Genomic DNA, 15,631 nt, shown 5'->3' with positions numbered 1-15,631 from the left:
GCGTTCAATGCGAACGCCGCAGTCTCTAAGGAGACAGGTAAATCTCCGGATGCTGCGATCAGATTGCTGAGGGAGATCCGCTTCCGATGCCTGCCTCCTGGCTCCTCCGAGGTAATGAAAAGGCAGGCCCGTGACAAGTATGGCCCCCGCGTGTTCCCCTGGCTGATGGTTGGAAAAATACCAATGCGTCCAGCAGGCAGGAAGTATGGATCTCCCAGTAGAGTTCACTAGATTTGTCATTTTCGATTTAACCGCACCTAGGTAGCCAGCCGACTCACTAGGTTTGACTGCAATTACCTTATCGTTCCTATTTTTAGTGACAGGACCAGATTATTTTAAGTGCATTTTATAGAAAACCCTTCTTTACTGAAGTATAAAGACTGTAATAAAGACAATACAATGTTTTGAAACTGTTTTAAATCCTTCACTCAGCGTTGCTTCTACAGATTTAACATGTAGGGGTTCTAATCTTACTGCTACTAATTAGAGCTTTAGTGTAATTGTGCCAACAGGGTGCTTGGCATAATAATTACTATTGAGAGATTCTGGTGGCGCAGTAACATGCCTACATAATGCAGATATGTCTAGGATTACAGTGCAGTCACCTTTGTATGTTGATTCAAGTTGGATTTTAACCAAGTAAGGGGTTATTTTGCCTTTATAATAAAGCTTAAAAGGCATATACATATGTATGATTTAGGTATCCATTTTTCCTCTTTGAGTCTTTTGAATATTAATTAGCAGGAACCTCAGAAGGCAACAGGAACACATTCCGTTTCAAGTATCTCACAATTTGGGGCAATTCACTCTGTGAAGAGAATTTGTCCATGCCTGTGTGGCAGAGACTAATTTTGATGCAATGGTGCACAGCGCCGACATTGCTCCCAGGGTGAGGGTCTCTCTCTAGAGAAGTCCTGCCTTGTTGTGACAAGCAGAGAAAGGAAATGGGGGCTCAGGGCCCACGAGGATCTGCATTTGGATGGAACTGGTGTCTGGTTTATAAGAAGAATCTCTGAAAACATTGTCTCAGTAATTTTCAAGCCCTTGCATCTTTGAAAATGTAAGCCTAAGTCAGAGAAGTCTATTTCTACTCCAGCCTAGGTAGTTTTGAATATAATTATCGCTTGTTCCCTAGTGTTTACTGTAAAGGGGATATCTGAAAAAACTGTCAGGGTGTCATATGTAGGAGGTGGGTATTTGGGTGGATACACGAGGTGGGTATCTGGGGGTATACAGAGGAGGCGAAGGGACATGAGTTTACGTATGAGTCCTTCTTTCTTAGGAGAGACACTGGAACTGGGCAGGCGGCCTCCACAGCTCCACTAGATTTATCAGGCGAGAGGCAAAGGGCCACGCTGGTTGGTTTCACTTTCTGTGGTGTCTGAACAAAGTGAGCTCTAGGTGATGCTGGGTGGCCAGAGTGGGGACTTCCTGCTGCTGAAATGCTGGTCACAGAGACTCAGTGGACTGGGACCAGCACACTCTTATGCACAAACACAGGCACACTGGGAGTGGGGTTTTACTTTCTTTTTATATATATATATATATATTTTTTGTTGTTGTTGTTGTTTTGGCACATGTGAAGGAGTTTCTACAAAACTGATTTCACAGAGCCATAAGTCACCTAAGAGGATGTCACCGGCCATTTAAAGTGCTCTACAGAGGTTTTTTAATGTAATAAATACACGGGGAAGGTAGTGTGTAACGGCCCCCGGGGTCTGAACTATAGCTCCATTTAGCTCCCGACAGCCTTGTTTTTACTGCCCCTTAGTGCCTCACTTTTAAAGTGACAGGAAACCAATTTCTGATTACAAATCAATGGGTTAGGATGTCACCTCTGGACAGTGAAGTTAGCTGTAAATCCAAGGAGTCACCCAGGCTGCTAGGAAATTGGGGGTCAGGGTATGAAGGTGATTGCTTTACACAATGCAAAGGGAAAGACATTTGTTAAAACAGAGCTTTGTAACTGCCTCTCCGGGGCAATGCCCAGGTAGTTCCAGCCCCCTTCTCATCTCCCCTGACTGGTCCAGGGGCGAGAAGGTGGTTTTGCCACGTGCATCAAATATGGCAGTAAAATGCTCATTTCACTGCTCAATGCAGCCCTCCCCCAGGCTGATGAACTAGCAGAATTCCTCTCCTCCCAGCCTGTACAGAGCCTTCATGTTAACCAAGACTATATACACTTCTGTCATGCAAGATACCTTTTGATGAGGCCTCTTTTTTCTTTAAGCTTTTAAGATAATCTTAGAGAAATCATCAAGCTATAAAAAGAAATCAATAAAAACAGAAAAGGTTCCCATCACCCCGAAAAAAATCCATAACTTTTGCATTTTAATAGAGACGCTACAGGACCAGACCCGTCATTTTCTTTCTGATGTGTTCCTTTGATTTCCCTCGTATCTCACAGGGCTCTTGACTTTCTTGAGAAAGGGATTATTGAATTGTGTGTCTCCCTCAGATGTACTTGATCACTCAAGTATCTGTACTTAAGAATGTTAGAGTCTGTTCAGCTGTTGCCTCTTTGGAGCTCATTGGGGCTTGTCATCTTAATATTAATTGGGTTTTGTGCAGGAATCTGAAGTTCCACATTGAGTGGCTTTCAAGAGAGAAGATTACGCCCAAAGCCAGATACAAAGACAAACATATTTAGCACAACAATTATGATAATTACAGAAACATTCTGTCATGAAATAACCAATCTGATTAAGGGCTCTTCTACATTATCAAATATTAATCTGATGTCTTCGGTCCAACCTGGTTTGAACATAAGAGGCTTCTTACGGTTTTACGTATTAACAGATTTGTAAAAGCTGGACATATAGAGCCTAATAGTATGAGACAAGCAAGCCAGTCTAGTAAAAGGATTTTTTGCTGAATGTAATCCATTTAATTTTAAAATAGACACAGATAGGATCATAAACATGAAATCAAAATTAAAACACAGCCTGCCAATGAGACCTTTTGTATAATTCCAACCACATGGCAATTCAGAAACATATTGTAAGAAGTATTAGTGTTCATTTCTACTAAAAAAAAATGAGGTCAATATCTTGATGGTAAATCATCACAATAAATGTACAATCACTTGAAAGTTTCCAGACTTTCTTGAGACCCACACAAACTGGTTGGTAATAGAAGTAGTGATAGTCTTGCTAAACTAGAGAGTTAATTTTATTTGTAATTTTCAGCTGCTTTCAGCTTAATTGCACAATTTCCTCAATTATTAAAGTTCATTCTGCATACTTAAGTTCATTAGCCATTGTCAAATGGGCAAATTGCTTTGCAATTTTAATATTTGTTGGACAAAGCTGCATTAATAGGTTCACTCTGCAAACATAGTTTCTTAGCTTTTACTACAGTATCCACTGATCACTGTATTCATCCAAATCAGGAGTCAGGAGCTGTATTTTTTTCTCTTTTTATGAATATCTCTTAAATGTTAGTTACACAGGTAGGCTCTTTTATTTGTTTACTTGGGAGGGAGGGAATTGGGGAGGATGGCAGTCTTGATAAAAAGTGTTGCAGTCTTGTATATTAAATGTGAAAAAGTACACAGGATGGTGAAAGTGCTCAGCATGCCTATACAATCTGCATAAATATGCTATAGTCATATACACATGATTTAAGCCTATAAAAACACATTATATGCTTCTGAGTCATCAATAAATTAGATTTTCAATCAGGTTCTATGCTGTAAAAGTTGTTGAGTCATTATGCTGTATATAGTATGATTCTGTCTGTACATTATACTATATATATATATATATCCATGTATTTAAATCTTTCCATCCAGCAATGCATTCCATGGTGTAACTTCTGGCATCAGAGAGGCATTCTCAATCTCTCTCTCTCTCTCTGTCTCCCCTGACCCTCCAACCCCAAAAACCACCACCACCACCATGTCAGAGCTATTTAACACGTGTGTATGTAGACTTATTTAAACATTCATACATGCCCTTTTAGCAACAATGCCCCTTTCTGTTTGCTTTCCCCTTGCAGTTATAAAGCACCTTTGCGCCCCCCCCCCCCCATTATCTCATTTGATTAATGAATACGCACTTGCTCTCCCCTCCCAGCGTAGATGCACAGTTACCACACCGTCTTCCAGGGAAGACGATTCCTGAAATTTATCAGTATCTTTCTGTGAAAACAAACACACCCCACCTGCTTGGTCTCTGTCTGTCCTTACGTACACACTGTCTACAAAATGTCTGGGTGCAAATAGCTCCAGATCTCGGGGAAGGTAACCCCTGCCAGCATGGTTTATCTCCCCAGTAATTAGGCTTGTGTTTCTGCTTTATTAACTCGGCTACAACAACGCCCTGCCCTCTGTCACCAGGGGGACTAATAGATGATCGTCACTCTGATTTGGAAACCGTACAAATTAAATGACAAAGTGAGAGGAAGTGAAGTTAAGGCAAATTGTGTAAAGATAAGGCAGTCGGTCATTTATACACTAGTTTTTCAAATGCTTAAGCAGGGGTCTTTTGATTTTACATCTGCAGATGCAAAAGTGCTAAAATAAATAAGCCGTGTGTTCTTCCTGTGTTTGCTAAACCTCAATGATATGTGAATTCTTAAGCGATGTTAGGAAATAATTGATTGTGTATGTTTAAAACCAGGATCGCTTTTTCTTCTCCTGAAGTCCCATGTTTCAGTTCCTTTCCTGAGAAGGATTTTCTTCTATGAAATTGTGCCTGTGAATCCCTGAGTTTATTATTTTCCCAGGAACACTTCAACAGGTTTCTGTCTTCATCTATAAGGCAGATTTGCTTTTATGTCTTTTAAACTCGTGTCCTGACTTTCTAGGAAACACATTTGCATACCTTATATAAGATTAAAATTACCAAAAGAAAGAAAATAAAATTGAATGATGGAAAGAAAAAAAAACAGACCGTCCAGCAAAGCTGATTTCCATCAGTCTGCTGCAGGAGCTGTAATGTTTTGTTTAGCAATATGATTTAACAAGGAGCATTAGCTCTGAGTATGGAGCTGCCGGTTTAAGAAGGCTGATGAGATGTGATTATCTCCATGCAGAAATATCAGGGTGGTTAAAAGATAATTTGAAACGAGGTTAAAAATGAAGCAACACTAAGCTTCTCTCACTTGTGTCAAAACAATCACATCTTTTCTTTCCTTTTTTTTTTCCCTTTCACTTTGATGACATTTGCTCATATTGGAGGTGGAGACACTCTTCATAGCAAACTGTAATCCTTGACTAATTTTAAATTTAATGTGGCGCTGTGTGAAAGACAGGTCTAAATTTGATCCAAAATCAGCTTCTGGATATTATGGATAGAATTTGCAGTGTTTATAATATTTGGGAAGCCTTAAATATTGCTATTAGTGGCTGAACTAAAGTTTCATTTCACTATGTTAACAATATATTCATGGTATAAACAGCTTACGTTGACATAATAAATGACATTTGGTTAGAAAAATGTCTTTGAACTTTAGCTGAAAAAATGAAAACAGGTGAAAAAAAACAGCATCAACTATGAAAAGCCATATGTTAGTAAATGAATATACCTCATCATATTATGTAATCACTTTAAATATAATTACTGCTTCAAATGATTAAGTTTCAAAGTCAGAATATTCTTTACTTTAAAAGGATGTATTTCAGAACTAGAAATATTTATTCATTGTCTTTAAAAAAAAATCCATGTAGCCATAGCTCCTGATTTAAAAACAAAACAGTAAAACAAGTTAAGAAAGTTAAACATTATCTCTGTGTATGTAAAGAGAAATAATTGGGTCACTTGCTGAAAACTTTAGAAAAGTCTGAAACAAGATTTCAAAACCTGTTCTTTTGTGTAAAAGATAAATTGGGACGTTCAGCCAGTTTCAAAAGTTTGATCAACATTTAAGAAAGAGAAGCCCAAAGTTACTCTGTGCGAGGCAGGCAGCAGTGTGCTTGCTCTGGAGGGCTGCAACACTCAGCCCAATTTAAGCAAGGAAATGCTCAGCAATTCTAAAATGCTCTGTTCACATCCATACATAAGGCAAAGTCTCCTTCATGCTCCATTCTGTCCCTACGTTATCAATCAGTTAGGATCAATTCTGCAGCTTAGTCCCGCCCAAACCCCCTGGCTTCCCCATCTTCTCATGACTAGTCTGCAGGGCTGGCCATGTTTATGCTGATACCAGGAGATGACAATTAGTCATATCTATCCATGCTGGTCCATCTAATCCCTGTTGATTTTAGTCATGTCAAATCCATTATCCCAAACAAAGCTGTGTACATCTCTTTGGAGATGCACACAGACTTGCCTTGCTTACTTTGAGAAGGCGGATTTTATGACAACATTAAATACATACTGAGCCCTAACGAATGGGGCACTGATAATTCCTATCACCCTAATCCACGGCTGCTTAACTTGCTTGTGAAAATTCATAGCCTCCTGGATGTGCCCTCAAGATCATCACATCTCCAAAGTTTTCTCCACAATTATATATATACACACACACATACATATATATGGTCATTGCACCCAAGTGTTTCCAGCCATCATAGAACGCAACTCCCGTCCTCCCAAGCCCCGCAGCCGGCAACCCGACAGACCCCTTCCCCACCCAAGCCTTGAGTTTCATCCTGTCTGCTCTCATGCTTTATTTTTGAGCCTGGTAAAAAGGGCGCCCCTCCCCCAGCTGTTTACTTAGAAAGAAGAATCTTAGGTGCTCTGTTTACTTACATTTTTCAGCATTTCTTTGTCTTCCAAACCATTCTAGCTCTTAATATGGAAGTTTTATGGGTTATTTTTATCAGAAAATGCAGACCTTGACTAGTTGACGTGAGCAGTTAGGATGGGTTAAGTGTGCTTTGAAACCCTCTATTTCTCCCCGAGAAAGCAATATATGGCATATGGTAACATCTAGAGCCTGAAAACACAGCCAGTAAGAGTCGCGCAGACTAAAGGAAATCACTACTTAATTCCACAAACATTTGTTTCGGTCCAGGAATGGCACTAGAAACTTTGAGCAGACTGCCCACTCCAGCGCCGGCCGGCACGCGGGATCCATACCGTGCGGCACAGCGCCATCTGCTGGCGGCTCCGCAGCCAGGGGGTGACTCGGAAATCCACCCGAGTCTATTTCCCGGACCTCGGTTCCCGGGGAATTCCTGCGTCTGGGGAGTTCTGAGTGTACTAAAAAGGCGCGAAAGAAGGAGATGGTGCTGGAGAGAAAAAGCAGGGCTAGAGAAAGTTTCCAAAGACTTATTTAACTTGTAAACGGAGGAAGATTAATACCTCTGGAACGGTCCCCAGACGTCTTGCCAAGGGCACAGGTTTTCAGCTTTAAAGGTGAAGCTGAGTTTATTTGCATCCAAGGCAAAGAGTTGTTTTCCTTCTTTCTCTCTGTCTATAAAGCAGTGTAGCCTAACCATATTGTCTTCACAGCCGGGCTCTGCATGCTTCTTTATGGAGGTGAGGCAGAATTCAAGCCAACTGTCTGTCGGGTTCATTCATGTCCTGACTGTGTGTGTGTGTGTGTGTGTGTGTAGCAGGGGAGTGATATTCAGAAGTGCTTTGGGAAGCACTGGGGTTGTTTGCCTATCCATTCCAGAAATCAGTGGAGGGCCCCCTCCCAGGGGCAGAATGTAAGGACTGTGGGAATGCAATCAACACACTTCTGCATGTTTCCACACTCCCTTGAATGGGATCCCAGGCTCCAGGAAACTCATCTCTGATAGACTGTAAAAGACCCAAACTAAATGGACCGAAGAGGTGGTCATTATTCTTCAGGGAGGGCCCTCACTGTAACACAGGGTAAAGCGCTATCTGCAATGATTTTTTAAGGTTACTTTGGAAATCTTATTATTCTCACTCCACCTCCAGCTACCAAGCCTTGTGCTAACTGCGATTTCCATCCTGCAGCACTGACTTCCAGCGTCTCCCTCCCTTCCCTCTCCTTTGCTCTGTCTGTCTCCATCCCCGGAGACTTGTTCCAGACAAAAGCAGGTTGGGGAGGGTGCCATGTCCACATCACCTAGAGAGAAAGAGGAGGCCCGTGACCATTCCTGAATCCCTATAAAGGATGGTTTGCTTAGCCCCCTGCTGTGGGGATTCTCTGGTCCTCGGTGTATGATGGCATGGAGCAAGGATTAACTGTAATTGCTTCTGTGTACAGAAAGGACTAGAAGTGATCTCTTTTCACCTGCTCTCTCTGGAGTGTTAGGCACAACACCGCCAGTGAATGAGACAATTTGGGGGACAGAGTGCCCTACACCCCCTGCAGCCATAGGAGGGGCCTATGCCATTAGGAAAGGTGGCTGTTTTCTCAGGGGCTACCTCTCAAAGTGAAGCAATGTTTTTAAAACACTGTTCCTCCAGATGCTGTGACCCATTCCTTGGCAGACTGGACATAGGCTGGTGTTTTCAGGGAGCTGCTTCCCTCTTTTTCCCCACCCTCCACATCTTAGCAAGCCCACTCTCTCTTAGAAACAAATACAAAATCAGATGTGTTCACTACAGACTTCAAATTTAAGGTCTAAAGGATTTTAGAGACTAGCTTTGCCAGATAGCATACAGGATACACAGCTAAATTTCAGAAAGGTAATGAAGTTGTTTAGTATGTGAACATCCTAAATATTGTCTGGGACATACTCAGACGTGAAAAAGCTTACCATTCGTGTAACACTCAGATTTAACTAGATGCCTGTGTTTTTATGTTTTGGTGTTTACTGAGTCTGGCAGCTCATTAGATTCTCTAGTACAAGTCTTTAGATGGGAGACTAAAATCAACAGAGATAGAGAGCTATGCCCAGTTACCCAGCTGTTTAGAGGCAGCTGCTGGGCCAGAAATCAGGTCTAGAAATTCAGCTGGGGTCCTCTTGATCAAAGGCACTCCCTTGTCTTTCCCCAGGAGAGCCGACTGGAGGCAGAGGTACCAAGTGAGATGATGTAATAAAACCAGTCTCTTATATAATCATTTCAGAGTGACCGTGCATGCTGCAGAGGGCCATAAAGTAAAATGCCACTCATTTGGAAATGCCACTAGTTTATAATTTGTGAAGTTTCCTGCCCAAGTGAAATTTTACATAGCAAACCCTTTCTGGCAGGAGATTCCAGCACTTTCTTTTTCTGCAACCGTTGTTCAGGACGGTTTCAAGGGCTTTGTTCTATCAAGTGATTTCAAACACGAAAGCTCCCACTTACATACAAGCAAATACTATTCTAATTATTCCTCTCTCCCCACTAAAGCCACAGTTCTAAAGCCATTATTGTAGTCAGGTTACTGTTTATCTGGATTAAAAGACTAAACCGATCATCCTAAAATGGTCTAATATTTATCACTGACTTAAATTAGTTATGTATCTTGAGACTGCTCTGGATTCATAGCCAAATAGCTCTTTAGTATCATGGGAAATCTGGAGGAGCCGTTATTTGGGTGATAGGTATTGAATAACTCAGCTCAGCCATGCTCCATGTGACATCTGAACCTCACTTTCCTTACATTGACACTGAGGGCTTGACGCCTTATGGACTTCCCTGGTGCTTTCAGACACTAAAGAATCTGCCTGCAATGCAGGAGACCTGGGCTCAGTCTCTGGGTTGGGAAGATCCCCTGGAGGAGGAAATGGGAACCCTCTCCAGAATTCTTGCCTGAGAGGTTCCAGGAACAGAGGAGCCTGGCCGGCTACAGTCTGCGGGGTCTCAGACTAGGACACGACTTAGTTACTGAGCATGCCACGCTGTGGTCAGTATCCTTGCAGTGCCTACTATAATGCTGTACCCCTCCCTCCTCTCAAGCAATCTGGCCACCAAAAGCTCACACCAAGGAAGGAAAGAAAAGGAGGTTAGTGAAACCAGTTGTAATGCAAAGAAAGGTCAGCCTTAGCTGCAAGCCCTGAAACTTAACTGCCAGTGGCATAAAGGGCTCCAGGTAAGACAAGGACTGTATTTACACAAGGTCTTTTCTGCTAAGCCAACTCCAGTCTGAGCTGAGCAACTACTCCAGGCAGCAGAGCTCTTATTGGAAGGCAGAAGCCAAAAGTTAAGTGTGAAGGATTTGGACCTTGTACAATTAGATCACCCCGGAGCCCCAGCATAGCAGTGAGTCTCCATGAGCATTTGGCAGAGTTGTGAAGGTGGGTGAGGAAAGGCCAAAGTAACCTACTTGGAAGAAGAAGAAATAGTCTGGGAGAGGATGGCAAGACCCTGTTCTGTCTGGGAACGCTCTCATGCCCTGCTTGGAGTTCACGTTTCACCAAGGAACGTAAAGGAAGAGTAAATGGGGCTGGGTGGAGAGAGAAGGGTGAGGTTTTCCCTCCCTTGCTCTCCCCTCTTTCATCCTCTTAGGACTTTTTTTAACCTTCATTTCCCTCCCGCAGAAAGGCCATTCAGCAAGGATGAATATAGACCCAAAGCCCGAATGCGCGTTCAATTGTCACCTTGAGTCTTCCCCGCCTGCTGGGTCTCATTCTCCCCTGAGGGAGGCTTGGCTCCTGTGCACAGTTAGTGATGGGGCTCTGACTCCCAAGGATGGATGGCTAAGTTCTTTTCAAAATATAGATCTCTGTAGCATTTTGTCCATGTCTTGAACAGGGCCAATTCAAGGACCTGGCTCTGAGACCTGCATGGATTATTTCCGCTGAGATGTTTTCCTCTGGCTTTGCATCCTGCTTGGAACCTGCAACACTTCGGCCACCTGATGTGAAAAACTGACTCACTGGAAAAGAACCTGATGCTGGGAAAGATTGAAGGCAGGAGGAGAACAGGGCGACAGAGGATGAGATGGTTGGATGGCATCACTGACTCAATGGACATGAGTTGGAGTAAACTCCGGGAGTTGGTGATGGACAGGGAGGCCTGGCGTGCTGCGATTCATGGTGTTGCAAAGAGTCGGACACGATTGAGTGACTGAACTGAACTGGAACCTTCCTGCGGCTTTCTTCTCAAGTACACGCTATGGTTTTGTGAGCTCATATATTTTTTTTTTCCCAAGGCTGGAGACTGTGCTCCATAACCCATTAGCCACGTCAAGTCTAGACCTAACCAAGAGCCCAAAAACTGTGGGTTTTTTTTTTTTTTTATGTTTTGGTATTTACTGAATCTGGCAGCCCATTAGATTGTCTAGTACAAGTCTTTAGACTGAAAACTAAAATCAACAGAGACAGAGACTTAAGCAGCATGTTGAGAAGAAAGACACTACTTCTACAACTTGATCAGCCACTTAGGAACTGCCATTTCTGAAAGATTAGAAAACATCCCAATTTGTGGCTGATCACTAGTATTTACGAGGGTTCACTGTATGCAAAGTCTTTTGCACTCAGCTCTCATTAAGTACTATAGTCCCACATTATGGATGAGTAAACTAAGGCCAAGAAAGGTTTAGTAACTTGGATAACATCACTACAATTAACTAGGAGAGACAGGACTAGAACGTGTTTCACTGCCCCCTAAAAGCCCAAGTTCACAGCTTCTGATAATAATAACCAACTTCCATTGAGCACCTACTGTGTGCCAGTTACTGCTATGTGTGCTTTATGTGTATTATCTCAATAACCCCCCTCAGTGACCTTGTGAGGCAGGTACTACTGTGAAACCCATTTCGTAGATGAGGAATGTGATGGATGGAGACTAAGTGAAGAGTTGGAGTCATGAGCCACCCACCTAAATTGTCCCTCTGGATCAGTGGAGGCTATTGGTCTCCCTTCTAATCAACTTTACCATAAAGACTTGTGTAAAAGTCAAAATAAAATAGAAAAATCAACAGCAGCAACACCTAGCCCTCTGCCTCCCAGCCCCCAAGCAGAAGGCGATGTGTACCTTCTTCAGCTCCCTGTGGAGGTTCTGTCCTTCTCTTCCTCTCTGTACAAAAATAAGACCGGAGGGGACAAGGTGTGCCTTTCTGTGACCTGGGTTCCTTTTGTCCCCGTGGAAGACAATGGAAAATTAGCTCTTTAAACAACTGCACAATCCCTTTCATTCTGTCTTTGTCTCTCTCTCTCTCTACACACACACACACACACCCTTGCCCTCTCTGATCTGAAAATACTGAAAACCCAACTTCTGGAACTCTCCTCTGATTCTTTGGTTCAACACAGGACTCCAGCTTAGGATGGAGACACTCTGGGACCATCGGCTGCTGTGAGGTGGCTTCTGGGTTCCAAACCCCAAGCATTAACCCAGAGGCCCACCAGCCCCCTTACTGCCTGATAAGAGTGCAACCCTAAGGAAGCCGGCAGTTTTATTTCCCTCAGTAAATCTATTCTGATTAATGTACACACTGTATAATACTCCACCTGTAGGTACTGTAATTAAGGTGCATCGGAACCACAATCAACACAGTGACAGGCAGAGGGAAAATTATTGACCTCCCACAGATTTTTTAAGTCAGCACATTTACTACTGTGAAAATCACCAAGTCATTAGCAGAGGGGTTTAAAAAAAATTTTTTTTAAATGAAAGAAGTCTGCTCACATTACAGCTCTTTGTCTGTTAACCTCTGTGTCCCCTCTCTTTCTGATTTAAGATGAAATTCCTCCACACCCATCGGAGCCTCTGCAGACAGGGGGGCACCAGTCTTGGTAGGAGGTGAAAGTTTTCCCTTTTAGACTTGGAGGAGCTTCAAGACTTGGCCGCCCAGCACGGGGGGTCCTGGGATGCAGCCATCAAGCACCCCTCCCTCATGTTTATAGAATCATCAGTTGACAGCTCAAGGGCCCCGCTGGGCTCCCACATTGCCTGAGAGCTCATACCTTGACAAAATGAATCTCCGTGGATGCCCACTTGGGAGATGATTAGCTGTAGTCAGGGCAATGCCAGGCTGTCAACTGAGGGTTTGGGAGGTACCCAGGCCCCTTCCCAGCCTTTCCAACAGTGGTTTCAATCATTCCCAGCCATGCCTCTCCCACCAGGGAACCGGAGGCCCTGCCGGTGATGAGTTTGAGAAGTAGAGACACCCCCTGATGTCCATCTTCAATTATTAACTGCATGCTACCCACCGCCAAAAGGCAAGGATAGGTATTTTCTCACTGGGGTGAGAGGCAGGCAGGGCAATGGTGAGATGCATGAACTTTGGCATCACTCCTGTGTTTTGTTTCTTGCTCTACCACTCCCTTACTAAGCCTCTTTGTGCCTCAGTTTCCTTATCTGTGAAATGGGGATAACTGCTATATATCTCACTTAACAATGGCCATGAAAATTGAAAGGGAAGACCACAACATGCCTGCACAGTGCAGAGCACATTATGAATCAGGAGTTGGTGAATCTTTCTGGAAAATGCTGGATAGAAAATATTTTAGGCTTTGCAGATCATATTGTCTCCATCATAACAACTTAACCCTGCTATTGTTGCCTAGAAACAGCTATAAAGCATTTAAACAAAAGGATGTGACTATGTTCCAATAAAACTTTATTTAAAAGAACAGGTAGTGGGGCCAGAGGTTGGCCGTTAGGTCATTGTTTGCTAATCACTGTTAAATTTAAAAAATGAATAAATGTCAGCAGCTATTATTACATATGATAGTTTCTTACTGATCAGCTATATAGAAAGAATTGGTGGTGAAATAAGATGTGGTCTGTCTTGAAACATGTTTGGTAGTCCAGGGAGGGGAGGCACTAATTTACAAATATCACTGTGTCCAAGAAGGATGATGCATGAACTAAAAGCTATTATACAAAACTTAAAGCAATATGTGCCTTAGACTATTTCATATTTATTTTGTACAACACCATGCGAACCCTATAGAAATGAATCAGGAATATGTTACATTTACCTCAAAATTAGGTTTAGAGACTAAGTTTTGTTTTGTTTTGTTTAAAATAAAGATTGAAAGTGCACAAATATCATTGCAACACGCTCCAAATGTGCTCATGTGCTGTTGTAGGTACAACTAGCAGGAAGGCACTGGCGACTCACTCCAGTACTCTTGCCTGGAAAATCCCATCAACAGAGGAGCCTGGTAGGCTGCAGTCCATGGGGCCGCTAAGAGTCGCACACGACTGAACGACTTCGCTTTCACTTTCATGCACTGGAGAAGGAAATGGCAACCCACTCCAGTGTTCTTGCCTGAAGAATCCCAGGGACAGGGGAGCCTGGCGGGCTGCCGTATATGGGGTCACATAGAGTCGGACACGACTGAAGCAACTTAGCAGCAGCAGCAGCAGCAGCAGGAAGGAAGGGGCCTTCACTGATAGCTCAGTTGGCAAAGAATCCACCTGCAATGTAGGAGACCCCCACCTCAATTCCTGGTTCAGGAAGATCCACTACAAGGGGATAGGCTACCCACTCCAGTATTCTTGGGCTTCCCTTGTGACTCAGCTGGTAAAGAATCTGCCTGCAATGAAGGAGACCTGTGTTCGATCCCTGGGTTAGGAAGATCCCCTGGAGAAGGGAAAGGCTATCCACTCCAGTGTTCTGGCCTGGATAATTCCATGGTCATAAAGAATCAGACACAACTCAGTGACTTTCACTTTCACTTTTCAGCAGGAAGGAAGGCCATCAAGGTTTTGTTTAAACTCACATCTTGTTTGTCCAAGTCAATACTCAGTCAAAACAGCCTGCTTGATCATTTTTTGATTGAACGTTCCAGTTAATGTATTCAAGGACCTCCATGTGGAGAAGTTGGAGATCTCTGCTGCCCAAAGTGTGAGGAGAGGAATGGAGTAGAATATCTCTACCTTCAGGAGGCAACTCCAAAGACATCATTTAAAAGCATATTTCGGGCCCGCGGCCGCCTTTGCGCGCGGCTATCCCAAGCCCCCTGGCGGAGCTTCCCGGGCGCCCGCCCATCTTCTGGCCCGGAGTGGTGCAGGGCTCGCCCTGGAGGGACCCCCGCCTGGCCGGCCCGGCCCAGGCCGGCGGGGTCCTGGACAAGGACGGCAAGAAGAAGCACTCGCGGCCGACCTTCTCCGGCCAGCAGACCTTCGCGCTGGAGAAGACTTTCGAGCAGACGAAGTACCTGGCGGGGCCCGAGCGCGCGCGCCTCGCCTACTCCCTGGGCATGACCGAGAGCCAGGTCAAGGTGTGGTTCCAGAACCGCCGGACCAAGTGGCGCAAGCGGCACGCGGCGGAGATGGCGTCGGCCAAGAAGAAGCAGGACTCGGACGCCGAGAAACTGAAGGTGGGCGGCTCGGACGCGGAGGACGACGACGAGTACAACCGGCCCCTGGACCCCAACTGGGACGACGAGAAGATAACGCGGCTGCTCAAGAAGCACAGAGCCCCGAACTTGGCGCTGGCCAGCCCGTGCGGCGGCGGCGCGGGGGACGCCTCCTGAGGGCGCGGGGCCGGGCCGGACAACCAGGGTACGGACGCGGGCCGGCGCCCTCGCCAGCCGCCCCCGCCGCAGTGTGTGTATATATTTTTACAGAGTAAGTTATACGGCGGCCTGCCTCGGGCTCGGCGTCTGGGCCGCCGCCCCGCGTCCCGGTGGGATCACTTTGTATAATCAATAAATTATTTAACACGTCAAAAAAAAAATAATAAAAGCATCTTGAGTTTTTAAGAGTGATGTCAAAGAATGCTCGCTATATATGTGGTCTTCAAGGTCAATTATAGACAGACAGGGGCTTCCCAGGTGGCGCTAGTGGTAAAGTACTCACCTGCCAATGCAGGAGATGGAAGAGACCCTGCTTCGATCCCTGGGTCAGGAAGATTCCTGGAGGAGGGGAGCATGGCAACA

At 44.3% G+C, this 15,631-nt stretch overlaps 1 long non-coding RNA gene and 1 pseudogene across 2 annotated transcripts in view; one reads left to right on the top strand and one right to left on the bottom strand.

The window, feature by feature from the left end:
* LOC113875277 overlaps positions 1-6,913 on the bottom strand; it is a 90,720-nt gene extending 83,807 nt beyond the window's left edge. For both annotated transcript variants that reach the window (XR_003506219.1, XR_003506217.1), the window contains exon 1: positions 6,696-6,913. This is a non-coding gene — a long non-coding RNA (uncharacterized LOC113875277). The remainder of the gene's footprint in view (positions 1-6,695) is intronic.
* A 3,997-nt stretch (positions 6,914-10,910) lies between these two features.
* On the top strand, positions 10,911-15,295 carry LOC113875352 (annotated as a pseudogene).
* Positions 15,296-15,631: the final 336 nt, after the last annotated feature.

Source organism: Bos indicus x Bos taurus, chromosome 18 (assembly GCF_003369695.1).
Source record: "Bos indicus x Bos taurus breed Angus x Brahman F1 hybrid chromosome 18, Bos_hybrid_MaternalHap_v2.0, whole genome shotgun sequence".
Taxonomy (NCBI): Eukaryota; Metazoa; Chordata; class Mammalia; order Artiodactyla; family Bovidae; genus Bos; species Bos indicus x Bos taurus.
Note: the sequence above shows the minus strand (reverse complement) of the source record. Positions and strands in the feature narration are given on the sequence as shown.